Source organism: Pelophylax lessonae (genome assembly GCF_965119305.1).
Source record: "Pelophylax lessonae genome assembly, chromosome: 1".
Classification (NCBI taxonomy): Eukaryota; Metazoa; Chordata; class Amphibia; order Anura; family Ranidae; genus Pelophylax; species Pelophylax lessonae.
The window spans coordinates 636151654-636176432 of NC_138768.1; positions in this window are offsets into that span (position 1 = coordinate 636151654).

Consider the following 24779-nt stretch of genomic DNA (forward strand, 5'->3'; position numbering starts at 1 on the left):
CCTTATAGCCTTGTAGGTAAAAATTAAAAAGTGGAGTATACTACCGCTTTAAGACCTAATATCCAGGTGAGATGGAATAGCCTAATAGACTCCACACATGGGTGCCCGCCCCGGCTCGCCTCCATAAAGCATACAATCCAAGAAGAAACGGCTGCACACCACGGCAAATCTTTGCATCATTTATTGTGTGATCTCCAAAATAAAGTGACACAAACGACAGACAGGCTGCTACTGGTTGATGCATTTTACACAAGCATTGTGCTTAATCATAAGCAAGGATTGTGTAAGCGTGTCAACCAGTAGCAGCCTGTCTGTGTCCTGTTTGTGTCACTTTATTTTGGAGATCACACAATAAACGGTGCAAGGACTTGCCGTGGTGTGCAGCCGTTTCTTCTTCTTAGATTGTAATTCTTAGAAACAGTTAACACTTTTTTAGATGTTCCCTTTTAACACGGCAACATCAAAACTAAGGCCCCTTTCACACTTGTGCGACTTGTCCTGCCATTTTGGACTGCAAAATCGCATGACAAGTCGTTCTCCATGATTTTCAATGCGTACCATTCATATCTGTGCGACTTGAAGTCGCACCAACTTCAAAGTAGTCCCTGTACTACTTTTGCACGATTTTAATGCGTTTTGAGGTTCCAAAGACATTCAAGCCCAGTCAAACTTGCATCAAAATCGTGGGAAAATCGTGCAACTGTAAAGTCGTACAAGTGTGAAAGGGGCCTGAGGGTCCCACTGAGGCTCGGCCATCACACCACATCACAAACTATTTGACAGAAAAAAGTAAATATGTATACCCAAGTTAACACAGCGCTAGCATAAAATCAATGATATCAAAAAATATATATAAATAAATACAAAGGTGTACAAAGTGTAGATATTCAATAAAACAAAAATTAATCAAGTGAATGCTTAAACAAATATTCAATAAACGTGGTAAAACAAAGTCCAAAGTATATGGCTAATCAATAAAGTGCAAGGTTCTCCAGTGCAAACAAGAAAACCATTCGTGCTCCAGGTGACTGTGACCCCTCCAGGTACCCCACTCACCAGAACAAATCGACCCTAGAAAGGGTCAGGAAAGCCTGTAAGCAATGGAATGTAGTAATGCACCAGAACTTCTCCTAGATGATACCAGGTTGTTCGAGACGATTCTTGTCAAAGGTGGTCCGAGATTCCTCCACAAACCCAATACCAGAAACAAGAGACCAAGGATAGTGAAGTACGTTTTGGTATTTTTATTAATAAAGCCAAAAAAACATACTCACAAACTTTGGCAGTGTAAATCGATAGATGGCAGTGGATGGCAGTGTAAATCAAAGCAAGCTTCCGCGAACGCCGCTTTTGGCGTGCGTTCTACGGCCGATCCAGGAAGTTGACCGGAAGTGACGATTCCAAAGGTGCCGTACCAGAAATATGTTGACGCGTTTCGCCCTCCCACTGGGCGTTATCATAGATATATTTATATATATATATATATATATATATATATATATATATATATATATTGTCTAAGTTTTTACTTAGTGAAGCAGCAGCTACATTTTTTACATATATTTATTATACATATATTAATTTCAATTGTTTTAGTGAGCGCGGGTTTATATCACTTTATAGTAAAGGGGAAGAAAGCTGCGCACAAGAAAGATGAAACTAAAGGCTGCTAGTACAAAGTATATCAAACCCAAGAAAATATGTAAAGACGGTACAGCGCCACTAAATCGGTAACTAACTAATATGAAGGTGAACCAAAGTCCATAAGTCCATAGGAGGGAGATTTCAGATGTTGGGAATATGACTGTGAATCCCACATCAATCTTGCAAGTAGAGTTTCAGGCAGAGATCACATAAACAATAAGGATGTAACCTTACCGGACAGTTGGACCCCCTGTTACGGAAGGTCAAACAGGCATGCGATATCCACCACCAGGGACAAAACTGCAACAGAACTCCTCTCCTATCGACCTCAGACACTCCGGGTAACCATAGACCATGGATCCGGCGAACCTCACTGGACCCCAGGTGCACACAGGGGATGACCTTGCTTTCCAGTCCTGCTTTTCAACAAGAGCCATATTATATATATATTATATCACTTTATAGAAAAAAGTAAATGATGGGACTTTGAGGGCAAAATCATTCTTTTATTAACCACTTTACCACCGGAGGATTTTGCTGTCTTACGTCCAGGCCACTTTTTGCGATTCGGCCCTGTGCGATTTTAACTGACAATTGCGCGGTCCTGTAACGCCGTACCCAAACGAAATTTACGTCCTTTTTTTTCCCACAAACAGAGCTTTCTTTTGGTGGTATTTGATCACCTGTGCGATTTTTACTTTTTGCGCTATAAACAAAAAAAGAGCGAAAATTTTGAAAAAATAACAATATTTTTCAAATTTTTTTTATATGAAATTTCCCCCAAAAAAATGTAAAAATCAAAATTTTTTATCATTTTTGGCCAATTTGTTTTCTGCTACATATTTTTGGTAAAAAAAATCGCAATAAGCGTATTTTGATTGGTTTTCACAAAAGTTATTGCGTTTACTAACTAAGGGAAAGATTTCTGTCATTTATGGTGTGTTTTTTTTTTTAACGAGTAATGGCGGCGATCTGCGTTTTTTTTTTTTGTTTTTTTTTTTGCGGGACTGCGACATTGCGGCGGACAGATCGGACCCCTGACTGACATTTTTGACACTTTTGGGGGTACCAGTGACATTACTACAGTAATCAGTGCTATACATATGCACTGTTACTGTAAAAATGACACTGGCAGGGAAGGGGTTAATTTTATTGGAGAGGGGGTTAATGTATGCCTGGTGCTTACTGACATGTGTGGGGGGAGGTGACAGAGTGACACAGGGAAAGATCGCATGTTCAGCTATGCTGAACCCTGCAATCTGTCACTGTCTGTCACTTAGGAGATCAGCCCGCTTTGTTTACACAAGCGGGCGGATCTCCACACTCAATTCCCCGACGATCCGGGAAGAGCAGCGGCGATCGCCGCTGCTCCTCCCCTGGCCCGACTCCCGCTGTGACTGAATACAGCGGGAGCGAGCCTCCGGCGGCACGCGCACCGCCCACAGGTGGAGGAGTCCAGCGACGTAGGTCTACGTTGCTGGACGATAACGAGCCACATTGCCGCAGTAGCAGCAATGTGAGCAGTCGTTATGTGGTTAAGACACAATCCTAAAATGTGATTAACCAAGTTAGCAACATAAGTCCCATAAATAAAATGACTAAATGCAGAGCCAAGATAGTATAATGTGATAGTAGATCAATAACCATACAGGAAAAAATAATATATGGTTACTGGCTGCTCAATGAATATAGCCTCATGTGCTCGACGTTTTCTACACTCTTGCTTCGTCAGGACTTGGATGCTATGGATGTAGAGAGGTTAATAAAAATGCTATTACAGTAGAACTAAAGGCAATTTTTTTTTTTTTTAGTTTAGACAGAGTATAGAGGGATTGGAACACCTGTCAGTTTTTATTTCTGTCTGTGCTCCCATTAAGGAGCTTCACCTTCTCTTTGTTCTGTTTACCATTATCATTGAAAGTGAAAGTAAAAGAAAATCCCAAATTTTGGGTTGTCCCCAGAAAAGTAATAGAGAGGAAATATTCTAATGGGAATGCTAGTTCTGCTGAGCTAGGGGTCTCCAAGGGATTCCCTTAATTTGCAGGGATTTCCTCTTACTTCCTGTTTTGGCTATAGGACAAGAATTGAAGGGAAAAATTCCCTGAAAAAATAGGGCACAGATGGCAAAAAATAAAATCGGTCAGGTTGAAACCCTTAGGCCCCTTTCACACATACAGTCCGTTCAGTTCATCAGTTCAGTCACGTCAAATGTATCAGTTTTTCATCCGTTTTTCATCAGTTTTTCATCCGTTTTTCGTCAGTTGTCATCAGTTTTTCATCCGTTTTTCGTCAGTTGTTATCCGTTTTTCATCCGTTTTTCATCAGTTGTTATCCGTTTTTCATCAGTTTTTCATCCGTTGTCATCCGTTGTCATCAGTTGACATCCGTTTTTCATCCGTTGTCATCCGTTTTTCGTCCAATCTGTTTTTTTGACGGATGAAAAATAGGGCATTCATCCGTTCAAAAAAACGGACATTGACGGAAGTGGATGAAAACGGATGTTAACTGATGATCATCAGTTGTCATCCGTTTTTACATAGAGATGCATTGATGTCCGTTTTTCATCCGTCAACGGATGGATGAAAAACGGACAAACGGACAGCATGTGTGAAAGGGGCCTAACATGTGTCTGCGGACATCCACCGCTCTGTAGAAGAGACTGGAGAGTCCGATCAGGTCCGCCTGAAACACTGACAGGCGGACCTGATCGGACAGCCCATGTGAAAGGGCTTAAGGTTTACTATGCATGGTAGAGGTGACCATGGGGTTGATTTACTATGACTGGAGAGTGCAAAATCTGGTGCAGCTTTGCATAGAAACCAATTCGTTTCTAGTTTTTTTTTGTTTTTTGTCAAAGCTTAAAGCGGAGTTCCACCCAAAAGTGGAACTTCCGCTTTAGGGAGTCTTGACCCCCCGACATGCCACATTTGGCATGTCATTTTTTGGGGGGGGGGAGCGGGTACCTAGTTTTGACAGGTACCCGCTCCCACTTCCGCTCGGAGCGCCGCGGCGCCCTGAGCGGAAGTTCTCCTCTCCCCCTCCCTCCCTGCAATCTTCTGGGACACGTCAGAGGTCCCAGAAGATTGCCGGCCAATCACGGCGCGCAGCGCGACTCGCGCATGCGCAGTGGGCACCCGGCTGTGAAGCCGCAAACTGTAACAGCCGGGTGCCCACAGCAGTGATGCCGGCGCCGTGGGAGAGGATCGAGGCTTCCGGCGGCCGCATCGCTGGACCGTTGGACAGGTGAGTAAATGGCTGGAACTCCGCTTTAATTGAACACGTTTAGAGGCTACCATACACAGCTGCGCCAGATTTTGCAAATTTCAGCTTGTTCAATTAAGCTTTGACAGACAAAAAAAAAAAAACTAGAAACCAATTGGTTTCTATGCAGAGCTGCACCAGATTTTGCACTCTCCAGTTTTAGTAAATCAACCCTGTGTCACTTAAGAGTATTACTTTAGCCTACTTGAGATATAATATATACAATTTGTTTGGCTAGATGGGGGGGAGGGGGAGAAAAGACAACTAAAGTTGGTCTTATCAACATTCATGTAAGTGATTTATAGGATAAGTCCCTTACACTGTATATTTCAATAGGTTACTTTTAGGTGAAATGGATACTGTAAACTACAAAGCAGAAGATGTCTGTATAAAATGTGGCTGTTTGGGCCAAGCTAGTAACTGTAAGTTACGACTTATTTCAAAAACCACATAAGTAGGTGGAAATTATAGAGCTTGAACCAAGAATAAATAGGTAACAGCTGATATATTGATAACTCCTTCCAGGCTGCTGTGTAAAAGGGTGGGGGAAAATTCCGTGGGTACAGTGCTCACTTCTTTTTTTTTTTTTTTTTTTTAAAGCTTGTTCTGTTCATTTTCCAGCACAGTCTCTTTCCATGAGCAGTTTTCATATTACCAGAAACCCTGAGCCTACCTAATAGCAGCCATGGTTTCTTTACTCTGATGATGACCAACTAGCCTGAAACAGCTGTATGCAGTATGGAATAAAGGTCTTTACCATATCAGGTGGTGTTTCTGTTGTGTACAGGTGGCCCATGATCATAAAGAAATCGCTCTATCCACTTTCCTACAATGAACCCCCTATTTCTCGATTGTTTATTGACGGACACAGTCATCTACTGCATATCAGTGGGGTTATACTGCCCCCTACAGGAGTATGACACTAGGCAGAAAAAAAGTTCTGGCTACGCCTATGGGCAGTCCCAGGGAGTATACCAACTCTTCCTACATAGGATGTCAGTTTTAATCTGCCTAGTCAGGAGTAAGGACCTAGTTCCTTGCTGGGATCTGTGGACCTGGCAAAAAGTGTTTATGTAGCTAATTTTTTAGCTAGGCAGAAAGACAAAAGATGTACACCGCTCCAAGGTTATCTGCAGGTGTGGAGTATAACCAACCACACTACTTGTGGCAACTACCCTGGGTGCCTGCTGAGGTTCGCAACCCGGAACATCCATGTAACAGAGAGAGAGATGCGGCACATCCAGAGTAGTAAAGAAGTCTTTGGTTTATTGGTATTCCATACTCACAGGCTGAAAACATGACACACAGGAGAACCATAATGTTCAGCAGACGTGTTTCACACAAAGTGCTTATTCATTGCTAACTGACCCCCACTGTGCAGGCTCCTTAAAAGTCAAAGTGTAATTTTTTAGCTAGCTTTCTCCGGATTTCTTCCTGTGAGATCTACAAGCACCTATTCCGGATCTGGGCGACGGGCTGGATGTATAGATCCAGTGGTCACTCCAGCCGGCCAGCGAGTGCGCACAGCCCTTAGCTCCGTGCTGTATCCCCTGCGGCATAGTTCCACTGGACGGGGACTGGCCCGCGAGTTAAACGTCTCACCAGGTAACACACCACTGGGCCTAGGCCTGAGTCGCAGCGTTCCTATATGGCCGACAGCCCCCCCCCCCCCCGCTTCGGCGGAGAGGGGTCCTGTCAGGAGGTGGCGCCTGCCTGTGTTAATGATATGGTGAGTACATGTTCCCCCCGGCGGATTTTGGGGTGGACAGGGTTCCAGGGAGAGTGGTCCCTCTCCCTGGCATGGTCAGACCCTCACAATCCTGGGTTCCCCTCTGTCCAGTCATGCACCCCCTCGTCTATCCTTCCCCACCCACCACACGGGGGGGCCTGTATTTGGCCTACTCCCAGGGGCTGGGACCACATTCTCAGGCTGGATGGGGGGTGCGATGCCGGCGACGGCCGAATGATTGTGCGGGGTGGGTCGCAGTCTGTACTTACAGGGCCCATCTGCTGCTCGGTTAGGTTATGGAATCTGGGGGGCCCCTGACTTTTTTTTTCCAAAACTGTTGCTCTTTTTTGGTTTATAGTGCAACAAATAACCGCAGAAGTGATCAAATACCACAAAAAGAAAGCTCTATTTGTAGGGAAAAAGGACATCAATTTAATTTGGTTACAGCATCGCACAACTGGGCAATTGTCAGTTAAAGTAAGGCAGTGCTGTATTGAAAAAACTGGCCTGGTCATTAAGGGGGTAAAACTTTCTGGTGCTGAAGGGGTTAATGGCATCCCAGTCTTAGTCTGGATTAGTAGGGTTCAATATTGAGTTTGCTCATCCTTTGCAGCTTTAACAGCTTCAACTCTTCTGGGAAGATTGTCCACAAGGTTTAAGAGTGTGTCTATGGGAATGTTTGACCATTCTTCTAGAAGCGCATTTGCGAAGTCAGGCACTGATGTTGGATGTGAAGGCCTGGCTCGCAGTCTCTGCTCTAATTCTTTTACAAAGAATTTTATTGAATGACAAGCATAGGCATACAACAGGTCTATGCAAATGAATACAATAGAAAATGGAACACATGAACAAACAAAAAAACAGAAAACTGCATGAGAAACAAATGCAAGGCATAGCCTTACAAAAGATGTCATTGTTAAATGTATACATACAATTGAAGACAAATGAGTGGGGGGACGAATAGTCTCTTACCTGCAGGTAGCAAGCACTACTTTTCCCTTCAAGCGAAGAGCATGAGAAACATACCGAAGGGAAAAACAACAACAGCAAAAATGAGTTCCACTGACTATGGGTAGACATGCTCATGTAACATGAAACACAGAAACGTGCCAGGACAGACTAGACACGGAGGAGAGAGAAAAAGAAGGAACGAGAAGAGATGGAAAAGGAGGGAGAGAGAAAGGAGAAAAGAGGGCAGAGAGGAGAGGAAAGAAGGAGTAGGTCCTGTGGGGTGAGCACCTGGGGAACAATTAAATGGAAAGAAGTGCAACGTGGAATCTGGATGGGGTAAAATCCAGGGGTCCCACACCTTAAGGAATTTGTCATGGGAATCGGTGGCGATAGCAGTTAGCTTTTCACTAGTCAGAATGTCATTCATGCGGTTCTTGACTGCCTCAAAGCTATGCCTCAAAGCTAAGGAATGGGGTCTTCCAGGACCTGGCTATAGTCAGTTTTGTAGTAGTAAACAGATGCTGGGCCAATTGACGATGTCGACGCGACAATTCTATTATAGGTTTACATAAAAGTGCTTTGTACGGGTCTCTTTTCAAATTAATATGAAAACGAAGTAAAGTATAGACCCGGATCCAAAGTCTACACACCTGAGGACAGGTCCACCAGACATGTGCCATGGTCCCCTCATGGGAGCATCCCCAAAAACATAAGGGGGGAGTACGTTGGTATACATTTGGCCAGTCTAGCAGGGGTATAATACCATCTGTAGAACACTTTATAGGCATTTTCCAAAATTAAGACATTAAGGGAGCATTTCGAGAGAGCAGCTGTCATGTGTTGCCAGTCCTCCGCATCCAGTCGCCTCCCCAGTTCTGATTCCCACTGCGAATGGTAGGCGGAAATTGGGGGCTTGTTACAAGAGATAATAGAGGCGTATAAGAGCGACATGAGCCCTGGGGGAAAAGGCCTTGCCCTGCACATGCTTTCGAAAGGAGTTAACGTATAGAGCAAGGGTTTGGATTTTATAAGTTGCTGTAAAAAATGGTACAGTTGAAGATATAGGTAATGTTCACGCAAGGGGATATCATGAGAAGATCTGAGAGCACCGAAAGGAAGTCCTAGTGGGGGTGAATAATGAATGGACATCCGCAAAGCCATGGTCTGTCCACCAGGAAAACAGCCACGGGTTCTCAAAGCCAGGCTAAAACAAAGGGCATGGGAAAAGCCAAAGCAATGGCAGGTGAGGGGAGATTAGATTGGCCGAGTATTTAATAGAGTCCCAGAGACGAAGAGAATTGAGTAAGCATGGTCTTGGGTGCGGTGGGCAGTGTTTCCGAGGGAGCCAGGGTACGGAAGCAAGGGGAATTGGATGGAATGTACGAAGGGATAGGAACCGGTAGCACCCGAAAATAATACAACAATTTCGGTAAGGTAAGTCATACGGACAGCAGTAATTCTGCCAAACCAGGATAAGGACAGGTGGGACCAAGAGTAAAGCAGATCAGTCAATTGCCGAAAAAGGGGTGGGTAGTTGACAGCGCATAGGTCACCATAAGCCGGTGAGAGCTTGACCCACAAATAAGGCAAGGTGTGATGCCACTGGAAAGAGAAGGCTGATTTAAGGGCCTCTATATCAGCAGGGGGAGGGGGGGGGGGGTTATTGACATTGCTTTGGACTTGGTAGGGTTTATATGCAGACCAATCTCCGCTCTAATTCATCCCAAAGGTGTTCTATTGGGTTGAGGTCCGGACTCTGTGCAGGCCAGTCAAATCCCTTCATCCCAAACTTGTTCATTCATGTCTTTATGGACCCTGCTTTGTGCACTTCTCCAAATGATTTGGTGGAGGGGGGATTATGGTGTGGGGTTGTTTTTCAGGGGTTGGGCTTGGCCCCTTAGTTCCAGTGAAGGGAACTCTTAAGGCGTCAGCATACCAAGACATTTTGGACAATTTCATGCTCCCAACTTTGTGGTAACAGTTTGGGGACGGCCCCTTCCTGTTCCAACATGACTGTGCACCAGTCCTGACCTCAACCCAATAGAACATCTTTGGGATGAATCAGAACGGAGACTGCCAGCGAGGCCTTCTCGTCCGACATCAGTGCCTGATCTCACAAATGCGCTTCTGGAAGAATGGTCAAACATTCCATAAACACACTACTAAACCTTGTGGACAGCCTTCCCAGAAGAGTTGAAGCTGTTAATGTTGCAAAGGGTGGGCAAACTTAATAATAAACACTACGGACTAAGACTGGGATGCCATTAAAGTTCATGTGTGTGTAAAGGCAGGCGTCCCAATACATTTGATGATCTAGTGTATATACACTGAACAAAATTATAAACGCAACACTTTTGTTTTTGCCCCCATTTTTTATGAACTGAACTCAAAGATCTAAGACTTTTTCTATGTACACAAAAGGCCTATTTCTCTCAAATATTGTTCACAAATCTGTCTAAATCTGTGTTAGTGAGCACTTCTCCTTTGCCGAGATAATCCATCCACCTCACAGGTGTGGCATATCAAGATGCTGATTAGACAGCATGATTATTGCACAGGTGTGCCTTAGGCTGGCCACAATAAAGGCCCCTCTAAAATGAGCAGTTTTACTGTATTGGGGGGTCCGGGAGGGTCTGAAAACCAGTCAGTATCTGGTGTGACCACCATTTGCCTCATGCAGTACAACACTTCTCCTTCACATAGAGTTGATTAGGTTGTTGATTGTAGCCTGTGGAATGTTGGTTCACCCCTCTTCAATGGCTGTGCAAAGTTGCTGGATATTGGCAGGACCTGGAACACGCTGTCGTATATGCCAATCCAGAACATCCCAAACATTCTCAATGGGTGACATGTCCAGTGAGTATGCTGGCCATGGAAGAACTGGGATGTTTTCAGCTTCCAGGAATTGTGTACAGATCCTTGCAACATGGGGCTGTGCATTATGCTGCAACATGAGGTGATGGTGATGAATGAATGGCACAACAATGAGCCTCAGGATCTCGTCATGGTATCTCTGTGCATTCAAAATGCCATCAATATAATACACCTGTGTTCGTTGTTCATAACATATGGCTGCCCATACCATAACCCCACCGCCACCATGGGCCACTCGATCCACAACATTTACATCAGCAAACCGCTCACCCACACAATGCCATACACGCTATCTGCCATCTGCTCTGTGCAGTGAAAACCGGCATTCATCCCTGAAGAGAACACCTCTCCAAAGTGGCAGACGCCATTGAATGTGAGCATTTGCCCGCTCAAGTCGGTTACGACGATGAACTGCAGTCAGTTCAAGACCCTGATGAGGACGACGAGCATGCAGGTGAGCTTCCCTGAGACTGTTTCTGAGTTTGTGCAGAAATTCTTTGGTTATGCAAACCGATTGTTGCGGCAGCTGTCCGGGTGGCTGGTCTCAGACGATCTTGGAGGTGAAGATGCTGGATGTGGAGGTCCTGGGCTGGTGTGGTTACAGGTGGTCTGCGGTTGTGAGGCCGGTTGGATGTACTGGCAAATTCTCTGAAAAGCCATTGGAGAAGGCTTATGGTAGATAAATGAACAATCAATTCACAGGCAACAGCTATGGTGGACATTCCTGCAGTCAGCATGGTAATTGCACGCTCCCTCAAAACTTGCGATATCTATGGCATTGTGCTGTGTGATAAAACTGCACATTTTAGAGTGGCCTTTTATTGTAGCCAACCTAAGTCACACCTGTGTAATAATCATGCTGTCTAATCAGCATCGATTTGCCACACTGGGGAGGATCGATCCCTGCTGAGCAAAACGAAGTCCGCCGGGTGGAAAGCCCATGCGAAAGGACCCTAATGACACAATGACGAAAATATTGTCTCAATATATAAACAAAGTATCCATGTGTTAAAAAAAAAAAAACAATCCAAAGTCCATGAAAAATATAAAATGAGGAATAAACTGGTAGTCCACCACAGTGCAAACAATGTTTCAATGTGCTGTGCTTGCCTCCACCAGTGTGCTCAAGCCACTCACCTCATATTTTGACCCGTTTCACCAGCGGGTCAAAATCAGCGGTTTCCCTCTGGGATTATAATAGAGATCTCTATGGAGTGCTGCTGGTGTGCTGCTCCTCTGTATCACCTACTCCTTTCTGCTGGCTCACTCAGTCCCAATGCCACTCAGAAGTTTTTGGACATAGAGAGAAACAAAATGCAAAATCCAGTGCTCTCTATTTGGTAAAAGTTTATTGTTCCACAAATAAATATAAAACACTTACAAGCATAGCACTTAAAGCGGAGTTCCACCCAAAAATGGAACTTCCGCTTTATGTATTCTAACCCCCTGACGTGCCACATTTGGCATGTCATTTTTTTGGGGGGGGAGCGGGTACCTAGTTTTGACAGGTACCCGCTCCCACTTCCGCTCAGAGCGCCGCGGCGCCCTGAACGGAAGTTCTCCTCTCCCCCTCCCTCCCTGCAATCTTCTGGGACATGTCAGAGGTCCCAGAAGATTGCCGGCCAATCAAGACGCGCAGCGCGACTCGCGCATGCGCAGTGGGTACCCGGCTGTGAAGCCGCAAACTGTCACAGCCGGGTGCCCACAGCAGTGATGCCAGCGCCGAGGGAGAGGATCGAGGCTTCGGGCGGCCGCATCGCTGGACCGTTGGACAGGTGAGTGAAATGGCTGGAACTCCGCTTTAAGCAGTGCTGGCTATCATAGCATATTTCCCTTGACGGGATGAACACGGAATGACTTCAATGGATGGGCTCTATCCCCTATACGCGTTATGTCAAAAGGGTCTACTGAAGAAGTCTATACTTTGATGTAATGAGTATAGGGGATGGCGCCCATCCATTGATGTAATTTTGCGGTCATCTCGTCAAGGGATATTTGTGAGATATGCCATGATAACCAGCACTGCTCAAGTGCTATGCTGAGTTTCAGTTGAGTTGGTCAGGTCACATGATATTGACATCACACATGTGGGCGTGTATACAGATCCTAAATCATAGCCCAGTCCCTCCCTCCTCCTCCATGCCCAGTAACTAAAAAAGAACACAGTGGGTGGGATGTCACATCTTGATTGATGGATGATCCGCCTCCCATAAAAGCATGAGGACACAGGCTATAGTGGATTTCAAGAGGCAGTGATAACATAAACGAGATAACACCACTGTACATGTTTATGCAGTGTTCTTTTTTGACCTCTCAACAGCATCAGTTACAGCCTACAGACGTGCATATAGAGGTAATAGATATTTCTAAACTTTTAAAAATAAATTTATTTTCCAATTTCTAAATTCATAAATAATACTGATAATGCCAAACGTGTTATGTTTTATTTTTTTCATATTTGTGATAGTTATTTCTCTCTCTCTCTATTTCTTTCTTTCTGTGCCTTTCCACTTTTTCTCTCTCTCTCCCCTGTCATCCTCATCAAACCTGGCACCCCGCTGCAACGTTCCCAACACACTACCCCCTGTCATCCTCATCCTCCTCCCACCTGACACCCCGCTGCAACCTTTCTAACACACAACCCTCGGTCATCCTCATCCAGTCTGGCACCCCACTGCCACCTTGCTAACACAATACCCCCTGTCATCCTCATCCCATCTGGCACCCCACTGACACCTTGCTAACACACTACCCCCTGTCATCCTTATCATCATCTTCATCACACCTGGCACCCCACTGCCTTCTTGCTAACACGCTACCTCCTGTCATCCTCATCCTCCTCCCACCTGGCACCCCACTGCAATCTTCCTAGCACACTACCCTGTCATCCTCATCCCACCTGGCACTCCACTGCCACCTTTCTAATACACTGCATCCTGTTATTGTCATCCTCCTCCCACCTGGCACCCCACTGCAACCTTCCTAACACACTACCCCCTGTCATCCTCATCTTCATCACACCTGGCACCCCACTTCTACCTTGCTAACACACTACCCCCTGTCATCCTCATCATCACACCTGGCACCCCACTGCCGCCTTGCTAACACACTACCCCCTGTCATCCTCATCTTCACCCCACCTGGCACCCCAACTGCCACCTTGCTAACACACTACCTCCTATTATCCTCATCTTCATCACACCTGGCACCCCACTGTCGCCTTGCTAACACACTATCCCCATCATCCTCATCCTCCTCCCACCTGGCACCCCACTGCAAACTTCCTAACACACTACCCCATTATCCTCATCTTCATAACACCTGGCACCCCATTGCCACCTTGCTAATACACTACCCCCGTCATCCTCTTCCTTCTGCCACCTGACAAATTTCTTAAAATATCATGTCTGGGGGGGGGGTCCCCTTAATGTGCCTGTAAAGTGGCGCATCTGTACGATGTATGGAGCCTGCTGCAGCAATACTGACCCTTCGGGTCTGGTATGGATTTAAAGGGGAACCCTACGAAACAAAAACAGTGTGGAGTCCCCCCCCCCCCCCCCCCCCAAAATCAATAACATACCATACCATACTTATCCGAGCATGCAGCCTGGCAGGTCAGGAAAGGGGGGGCGGGCGAGCGCCTTCCTTCCCTCCTGAATCATACTAGGCCACATGCCCTCAACACAGGGGGGTGGGTGCTTTAGGGCAGAGCCTCTTCCCGACAACCCTGGGCTGTGGTTGTGGTGGTCTGCAGGTGGGGGGCTTATCAGAAAATCTGGAAGCCCCCTTTAACAAGGGGGCCCCCAGATCCTGCCTCCCCCCCCTATAGGAATGGGTATCAGGTACATCGTACCCTTACCAATTCACCAAAAAAGTGATAACCATAGAAGACAGTTTTTGACAAGTCCTTTATTAAAAAGAAAAAAAATAGTGTCCCTCGATGTAAATCCATCATCAATCACGGCGCCTGCTGGACCCGAAAAATTTAAAAAAAAGGAAATGTTAAAAAATACGCTAATGCAAAAACGCTGCAAAACTCACATTTTTAACGCGGCATTCTACAGTTAAAGCTACTGGCATTTTAATAATGTCCAGTGTGCATGGCCTAAATGCATAGCTCCCAACTGTCCTTGATTTCAAGGGACTGTCCCTGATTTGGAACAAAGTCCCTCTGTCCTCCTAATTTGTCCCTCATTTTGGTCTGATCTATGTAGTTGTATATAAAATGCACTTTTTATATTTCAAAAAAAGGTTTAGCACTGGGAAATCCTTTCATCCAATTTCTAAATTTCTGCAGTTGTTGATTTCAAAAGCCAGTATAAAGGAATAGTAGTGGTAAAAAAAAAAGCACTTGTGGGTTTTCCTAATCATTTTTTTGGTATAATTCTCTTTTAACCACTTTCAGACCGGAGGATTTGCCCCCTTAATGACCAGGCCCTATTTTGCGATTCGGCACTGCATAACTTTAATGGACAATTGCGTGGTCGTGCGATGCTGTACCCAAACGGAATTGACGTCCTTTTTTTCCCACAAATAAAGCTTTCCTTTTTTTTTTTTACTAGAAATGTCGGCGATCTGCGATTTTTTGGCACTGCGACATTGCGGCGGACAGATCGGACCCCTAACTGACATTTTTTACACTTTGTACCAGTGACATTACTACAGTAATTTGTGCTAAAAATATGCACTGTTACTGTAAAAATGACACTGGCTGGGAATGGGGTTAACAGTATGGGTGATCAAGGGGTTAAATGTGAGCCTAGGGGCATGATTTTAACTGTGGGGGGCGTGGCTTGTGAAGTCATCACAGAGACATGTGATCCTATATAGCAGGATCACATGACATCTGTGATCAGTTCAGGGAGAGGTACGGATGGCTGTGTTTACATCAGCCGTCCGTCCGTCCTTCTCTGTCAGCGGCGGGAGATCGCGAGTGGTCGACCTGCCATCGGAGCCGCCTGTCACATGCATTAGCTTCCCTGCTGACAAGCGGGGGTGGGAGCGCGCCTCCGGCGGCGCGCGATCGCCCCCTAGCTCCTCCCAGGCGAGCGCTGTAAATGTACGGGACTTTGCCTGGGAGAGCCAGACTGTCGCCCTACATCTGCGGCGTGCGGTCGGCAAGTGGTAAGGGTGCGTGGCAGGGGGTGTGTCCTATGCCTATGTACATTTGCTAATAGGTGTCCCTCATTCTCATCTCAAAAAGTTGGGAGGTATGCCTAAATGTAAAGTGTTCCTTGTGCTAGTGCCAGCTGTCAGCGGAAATCAGAAGACCTCTGTCCCCCACCCATACCCCACAGCTGTAATCTTCCAGTGCTGCGGGAGTTAATACCAGTGCTGGACCTGTGACAGGCAGTATTCAAGAGTGCCCATTCTACCTAGCAAATTATTTAACCACATTCAGTCTGCGCTATACCTGAAAGACAGCTACAGTGCGGACCTTAATTGCCGGGAGGGCGTCCATGTACGTCCTCCCATGCATGAGCTGCCTGTGCTATCCCTGCGGAGTGCGCGCGGTTTGCTCTGTGATCCCCTTACCACATGATGAGCTATTAGCCAATGACAGTTGATCACATGATGTAAACAGCAGCCGGAGATCAGTTTTTTTTTCTCCTCATGCTGATCGCCAGCTGCTGTTAGAGGGACATTGGTCCCGAAGAGAAGATAATCTGTGCCCCAGTGCCACCTACCAGTGCCCACCAGAGCCACCTACCAGTGCAGGTCAGTGCAACCTGCCAGTGCCCACCAGTGCCACCTATCAGCGCCCCATCATCAGTGCTGAATCAGTGTCACCTACCAGTGCCTATCGTTGCCAATCAGTGCCACCTATTAGTGCCCATGAGTGCCACCTATCAGTGCCACCTATCAGTGCCCATCGGTGCCACCTTATCAGTGCCGCCTTATCAGTGCCCATCAGTGTTGCCTATCAGTGCAGCCTATCAGGGCCAATCAGTGCCGCCTCATCAGCGCACATCAATGAAGGAGAAAAATTACCTGTTTGCAAAATTCTATAACAAACTATTAAAACTGTTTTTTTTTTTTTTTCAAAATGTTCGGTCTTTTTTTGTTTATTCAGCAAAAAAAAAAAAAAAACCAGCAGTGATTAATATCACTAAAAGAAGGTTCTATTTGTTTGAAAAAAATGATAAAAATTGAACTTGGGTACAGTGATGGATGACCACGCAATTGTCATTCAAAGAGTGACAGGGCTGAAAGCTGAGAATTGTCCTGGGCAGGAAGGGGGTTTAAGTGCCCAGTAGGCAAGTGGTTAAAGAGACATTAAAAGTGGAGTTAGGCTTTAAGTACTGTGGACACAAACTAGCCATTGCACGCAATGCATTTTGTACATACGGAGATTCCCTCCCCTATTCACAAATGCAGTTATAAGCAGCATGTGCACTTTCACCTCTATGAATTGAGTTTCTAACCTACGACACATGTATAATTGTAACTCACAATACTCAGTAGTGCCAAGTGCACATATACTGATAAATGCATTTTCCTTAAGACATATGCCACAGTGAACCTAATACAGTATATAGGAATTCCTATTTAATCCCTGGCAGATGTGTGCCTATGTTAGGACTCTGTAATTTGTGGCAAAAGAAAATGGCCATTTCTGTTCGATGTGCTGCCAGCTTGGGGCTAACCAAAGTAGAAATTACTACATGCATATACTGGAACTAAAGACTCAGGAAATTATGTGTATATTTGTGGGTAAATACACCCTTTCCAGAAAAGAGAGAATCCTACAGGTAAAGTAGAACTCCAGGCAACTTACTACTGCCCAACTCCCAGCACAAATTGCCCCAGTACTGGTGTCTCTGTGATTGCCAGCCAGTGGTGGAACTACCAGGGTGGCAGCAGTCGCACTTGCAACTGGGCCCTGGAGTTCTTCCACAATGGGGGGCCCTGCCAGCCCGTTCCGTCACTGTAGGGGTGCCGCATGTTCCGCCCCAGGGGGAGGAATAGGGTACCGGGGTGCTCGCCTGCCGACGCTTATTGCTGGAGAATCCAGTGGTGGCAGGCAGAGCAGAAAGTCAGCTGACCAGCTAACAGCCAGTAGAGTGGAGGGGGAGGAACTTTCCATTCTGCAAGGAGACCCCATGCGAGGAGAGGCATCACTGAAGGTACGTGAATGGAGAAGAGAGGCAGAGACATATTGAGCATGGAGGAGGGGGAATCGACTGACACTGAGAGCAGGTGAGTGTCAATGTCACTAATCCTATCCCTCCCACCACCATCCCTCTGCCTTATCCCTTCCCCCTCCTATGAGGCAGTTTTGATGGGGGGATTGGGATGACATCCTTGGCAGTTGTGGTGGGGGTGGGGTATCTCTACTACTGCTACTGATACCATCCCTATCCCCACCACCGCCACTGATGTCATCCCTATCCCCACCACCGCCATTGATGTCATCCCTATCCCCAACACTGCCACTGATATCATCCCTATCCCCACCACCGCCACTGATATCATCCCTATCCCCACCACTGCCACTGATATCATCCCTATCCCCACCACTGCCACTGATGTCCTCCCTATGCCTACCACTGCCACTGATATCATCCCTATCCACACCACTACCAATAATGTCATCCCTATCCCACCACCACTACTACGGATGTCATCCCTACCCCACTACCACCACTGCCACTGATGTCATCCCTATCCCACCACCACTACTGATGTCATCCCTATTCCCACTACCACCACTGCCACTGATGTCATGCCTATCTCCATCACCACCACAGATGTCACCACCACTGCTACTAATGTCATCCCTATCCTCATTACCACCACTGATCCCATCCCCATTACCACCACTGATCCCACCCCCCCCACCACCCCAAGTTGACTGATCCCATCCCACCCCCACACCACCACTGCTGCCACTTATTCCCATACACCCCCCCCCCCACACCCCCACATGGACTGATCCCATCCCCCCCACCACTCTCATTGGACTGGTTCCATCTCCCTCCACCACCATCATTGGCCTGATCCCATCCCCCCCCCCCCCACCAGTGGCGTAGCGTGGGTTGTCAGCGCCCGGGGCAATAGTACTGACCAGCCTGATTCCTACACTGGCCACTACACTAACCTACCTGATTCCTACACTGACCTACCTGTCCACTTCATTAACCTACCGGATTCCTATACTGGCCACTACACTGACCTACCTGGTTCCTACACTTTCCACTACACTGACCACTGCACTGACCTACCTGATTCCTAAACTGACCACAATAGGAACCTACCTGATTCCTAAACTGACCACTACACTGACCTACCTGTCCACTGCACTGACCTACCTGATTCCTACACTGTCCACTACACTGACCACTGCACTGACCTACCTGTCCACTGCACTGACCTACCTGATTCCTACACTGTCCACTACACTGACCACTGCACTGACCTACCTGATTCCTAAACTGATCACAACAAGAACCTACCTGATTCCTAAACTGACCATTACACTGACCTACCTGTCCAATACACTGTCCACTACACTACACTATCCACTACACTACGCTATCCATTACACTACGCTGACCACTACACTACACTGTCCCCTACACTACACCATTCAGGCTGGTCAGTATAGTGTAGTGGTCAGTGTAGTGTACTACTACACTGACACTACACACTGTCCACTACACTGCACTGACCACTACACTGACCAGCCTGAACAGTGTAGTGTAGTGGACACTGTAGTGGTCAGCATAGTGTAATGGATAGTGTAGTTTAGTGGTTAGTGTAGTGGACAGTGTAGTGTAGTGGTTAGTGTAGTGGACAGTGTAGTGTAGTGGTCAGTGTAGTAGTACACTACACTGACCACTACACTGTCCACTACACTACACTGTTCAGACTGGTCAGTGTAGTGGTCAGTGTAGTAGTGTAGTGTCAGTGTAGTAGTACACTACACTGACCACTACACTCCACTGACCACTACCCTGACCACTACACTACACTATCCATTACATTACACTGACCACTACACTGTCCACTACACTACACTACACTACACTGTTCAGGCTGGTCAGTGTAGTGTAGTGGTCAGTGTAGTAGTACACTACACTGACCACTACACTAACCACTACACTACACTGACCTGACACTGCACTGACCACTAACCATTACACTACACTAAACACTAACCACTACACTACACTGACCACCACACTACACTGACCACTACACTGACCTCTACACTACACTGTCCACTACATTACACTGACCACTACACTGTGCACTACACTACACTGACCACTACACAGACCACTACACTGACCACTACACTACACTGACCACTATACTACACTGACCACTACACTACACTGACCACAACACTACACTGACCACTACACTATGCACTACACTACAATACACTGTCCACTACAATACACTGTCCACTACACTACTCTACCCACTACACTGCCCACTACACTACACTGACCACTACACACTACTACAGTGACCACTACACTTCACTGACCACTACACTACACTGACTACTACACTACACTGACCACTACACTACACTGTCCACTACACTACCCACTCCACTACACTGACCACTACACTGCACTGACCACTACACTACACTGACCACTATACTACACTGTCCACTACACTACACTGACCACTATACTACACTGTCCACTACACTACCCACTACACTACACTACCCACTACACTACACTGACCACTACACTACCCACTACACTACACTGACCACTACACTGACCCCTATGCCTCCTCCCCAGACCGTGTCCCCTCTCCCGGCCAGACAAATGACTTACCATTTACCGGTGTTTTCTTTGATGATCCATCTGCTCTGCCACGCTGGGAACTTTGTGGAGCGGCTGAGGAGAAGACGGGGACTCAGACGGGGCCCCAGAAGCAACGGTTTGCACAGGTGCCACCCACGCTACTGGCCAGCCCCCCCGCCACACATGACCATGTATGCCCAATCACAGGGCGCTGCCGGCCAACGCTGAGCCTGAAGATGGCGGCTGGAGCGCAGCGGGTGGGTGACACAGTCAGAGTGATTTAATAAAGATAGTAACTACAGTAAACCCCCGCTCCATCGCGGTTCAGTTTTTGCGGTCCCGGTATATCGCGGTTTTTTTTGTAATGTTATTTTACTATATAAATCATTAAAAATGAAATATTTTTGTGTTTTCCATAGCTCTTGCTATGTCTCTCAGTATCTTTTATGTGTTTAAATCAGTTTCTATTGTTTTAAAAGTGTGTTTAAAGACCTTAAAATGCTTTTACACGTACAGTGACAGTAAAAAAAACATGCCTGCAATGCATTTTAATAGGGTTTTTCTATTTCGTGGATTTTCCCTTTTCGCGGCTGGGTCTGGAACGTAACCCCCGCAAGGGAGGGGGGTTTACTGTAGTGACACTGGCGCTGGATGCACCTCCCCAAATGTTGCACCCGATCCGCCCCCCACGCTACGCCACTGCCCCCCATCACCACCGTTGCCACTGATCTATGGGGGGGGGGGCCTTTATGGTTTCTTGCACTGGGGCCATGAAAGTTCTAGTTACAGAACTACACAAGGAGACCCTGGCTGTGAACCACTTAAGTCCTATATATTGGCGCAATAATACTGATACACAATTTTTAGATACTGATATGTCATTTTTGTCCACCACAGTGAAAGTACTAGAACTTCTGAAGAAGCGGTTTATGTCCACGAAACATGTCAAGTAAAGTATAGATGGGCACGGGCTATGTCTTTATATAGCTGGATGGTGTTTAGGATTGGCATTTTGATTAACATATCAACCAGTCTGTAGCCCATTAAACGTAACTTTGGCTGTTTTTGGTGGATTATCTACCCACACTGTTGGAGATCATCTCTCTATGGAATTTTATTGTATGAAGAGTTTCTGTCTTCTTTAAATTTTATGAAAAAGCTTTTTTGTGTAATAAAAACTATGTTTTAAATATATTATACGTGTCTATATCTTTTTGATTTATGCAATGTTATGGCACCATTAAAGTCCCTTTTTGGCCCCCTTCCATAGTCTCAGCCATGCCACCTGTTTGGACCCACCCTGACTTGGAGAGATGTCCTGCGCCTCCCTTTGTTTTCTCCTCTCTACTCTGTGAGTGGTTATCCCACAGAATTGCAATGCAGAGCAACTGTTCTCCCTTTTCAATGACAAATAGACAGTTTATGCAGGTAAATGTGGCAAGATTTGCCGGTTTATTTTATAGAAAATAGTGGATAGTGAGGGTCTTTTTTTCACCTTGACAGTAGAAAGTTCATATCTCTTTCACAATAAGCTATTTTGCTGCCCTCTAGAGGAAATCTGTCTATATTACATGTGTTATTTGGAATACAGCTTTTTTGTTTTCTGAAAACAACAATAAACATTACCAACTTGACTGTAGACTTTACATATGTTATATTCCCGAAAAAATTATAACATATTTGCACAATATTACTTAAAGTGATTGTAAAGTCTCGTTTTTAAAAAAAATAATAAATAAACATGTTATACTTACCTCCTCTGTGCAGTTGGTTTTGCACAGAGCAGCCTGGATCCTCCCCTTCTCGGGTCCCTCTTCACTGCTCCTGGCCCCTTCCTCCTGTCGAGTATCCCCACAGCAAGCAGCTTGCTATGGGGGCACCTGAGCCAAGCTGCAGCTCTGTGTATCCATTAAGAGCCGGTTCACATTTGTGCGGCTGCGGCGTTCGCATGTAATGTCGGAGTGCACTGCTCCTTCATTACATGCGATCGGCTGTGCGGTGCGAGTTTAGCCATACACTTTGTATGGCTAAATTCGCACCGCACCCGCAGCAAACACGCACAGGACCCTTTTTTGCAGCCGCATCAGGATCGGATCGCACAGTGGTTCACACTTGTGCGATCTGATCCTGTGCGAACTGCAAGATCGCACTGTGATATGCGATCAAACTGGGGGTGTCATTAAGATTACATTGACACCCCCAGAGTATCGCATATGGCAGTGTGAACTGCCGGGGGTGCGTTTGCGATGCGGGAACAGGCTGCGGATTCGCAGCCTTCCCGCATCGCATAAGTGTCAACCGGGGCTCAGAGCTGCAGTTCGGCCCTGCCCCCTCTCTCTCCTGATTGGCAAACTGATTTTGATTGAAAGCTGCGCAAGCCAATGGCGCAGCAGCTGTGTCTCAGCCAATCAGGAGGGAGGGCCAAGGGACTCATGGACATTGCTGGACAGAGATGGGGCTCAGGTTAGTATTAGGGGGTGCTGGGGAGGCTGCTTCACACAGAATCTATTTATCTTAATGTATAGGGTTTTTTTTTTCCGCCTTCCTCTAGAGATCAACTGTGGGTATAGGATTATGTATATGGGATTGTATGGTTGGGTTTTCAATACTGTTTTGTTTTTTCTTTTTGGTTGAACCAGATGGACTTGTGTCTTTTTTCAACCTGACTAACTATGTAACTATGTAATAGAATGCATTAGGATAAAAAAACCTTCTCAATTACAACTCCTTTAAAACTGAACTTCAGGAATTCTTTTTTTTTTTTTTTTGCATAGGTACATTGGTCCATCTTGGCAGTATCCATGTGCCATACCTGGTCGATCATTGTGGAAGTGGAGAATAGCTATAGTAGCCTACTAATGTTATCCTTAAGGCCCGTACACACGTACCGATGGTCGGCATACAAATGTTCCTCTTTTCTCCCCGGGATGTCGGTGTCTGCTGAAAAGTGCAAAGACAGCACAAGGACAGCACAAGAATTTTGTCCGCCGACTGCAGAAGTGATGTCATGTAATGGTTAACTTTCCCTGTGTTTTCTATTTTCTGAGCATGCCCAGTCTTGCAAATCTGCGGTCTGTCGGCCGAATTGTGTACTGACAGGCGAACAATCGTCCGTTCTGGTGTCGGCATACAAAAATTTTCATGTTTGCAAGAAAGACTTTTGTCCGCGGATTGTGCGCAGACATCTGTCGGAGGCACCATACTAACACGCGTACAATCGGCAGATCCTTCGTCCACCGACGTTTGTATGCCGACGATCGGTACGTGTGTACGGGCCTTAACAGTCTTCTGTGTCCCGTTAAGAATGGCTGCCCTGCTCATAGTGAACACCGAGAGTCATACACCTGGCATTAGTGCCATTCAAATAATTCCTTGCAATTATCTCAATGGATGAAAAATGTTCTGATAGAGTGAGATGAATAGGCGGGGCAGTGACAACACAACAACCCTCTGCACACTGCTATACACCCTTTCCAAGAAACTATGCAAAAAAAAAAAAAAAAAATAGGGATATTTAGTGCCCATATCTTGCAATACATGTTTAAGCTGGCCAGCTGCAGCAAAGTATTCCCTCTTCTGGCCAGTCCTACACTGCTTTGCCACTGCAAATGCTACAGTAGGCACAGTGCCTACATGGGGCATACAGACACTAGGTGGGGGAAAGCTACTAGGTTCAGGTCTGGTCACTGACCTGCGTTGTAACAGAGACAAGACAAGGACAAGCTATTGGGATTTGAGCACAGGTTTATTTTGTCTCAGTGACAACACAATCCCCACCTTGTCCTGAGAACACGGCATTCAAAGACAAAAATTCAAGGTGTTTTCTCAATAGCCCAGTGGAACTGGACCCAAAAGACAGTGAGGATCACTGTAGTAGCGGTGATTACAACTGTGATTGTCCAGTTCCACAGGGATCAGCTAGGTATGGAATATGCAGGGCTTTTTTCAATAAGAACAGCTGGCCCTGTGCTCAGCACTGTCCACTTTCACTTGTAAACACAGAAGCCGGCTTTTGTATTTATAAGTAACAGCACAACTCTCCCAGCGACTTCTACAGAACCCTCCCTGCCCCTGCACTCAGAGTTTGAACAAGGGCTACTGCCAAGCGCAGTGTTTTCATGGGTGGGAGAGATCCATTGCGTGGTGAGCTGCACCATGAACCCAATCTCGTGCCTGGTGGGTGAGAGGCAGAGCCAATTTAAAATTGCAAGTGAACAATTGAGAGAACAATGAACCAGGAAAGAAAGGTAACTAAATATAACTTGAAAAATTAGAAACATGATATAGATAAAAAAACATTATATATAGAAAAATGAACACGATATGGTTGTCATCTCTGTAAACACTGGAAAATATAAAAAGTAGACAGTACACAGTTTGTAATATATTATTATTATTATTATTATACAGGATTTATATAGCGCCAACAGTTTGCGCAGCGCTTTACAATGTGAAGGAAGACAATACAGTTACAATACAGTTCAAAACAGGAGGAACTAGAGGGCCCTGCTCATTAGAGCTTACAATCTAGAAGGGAGGGTCAA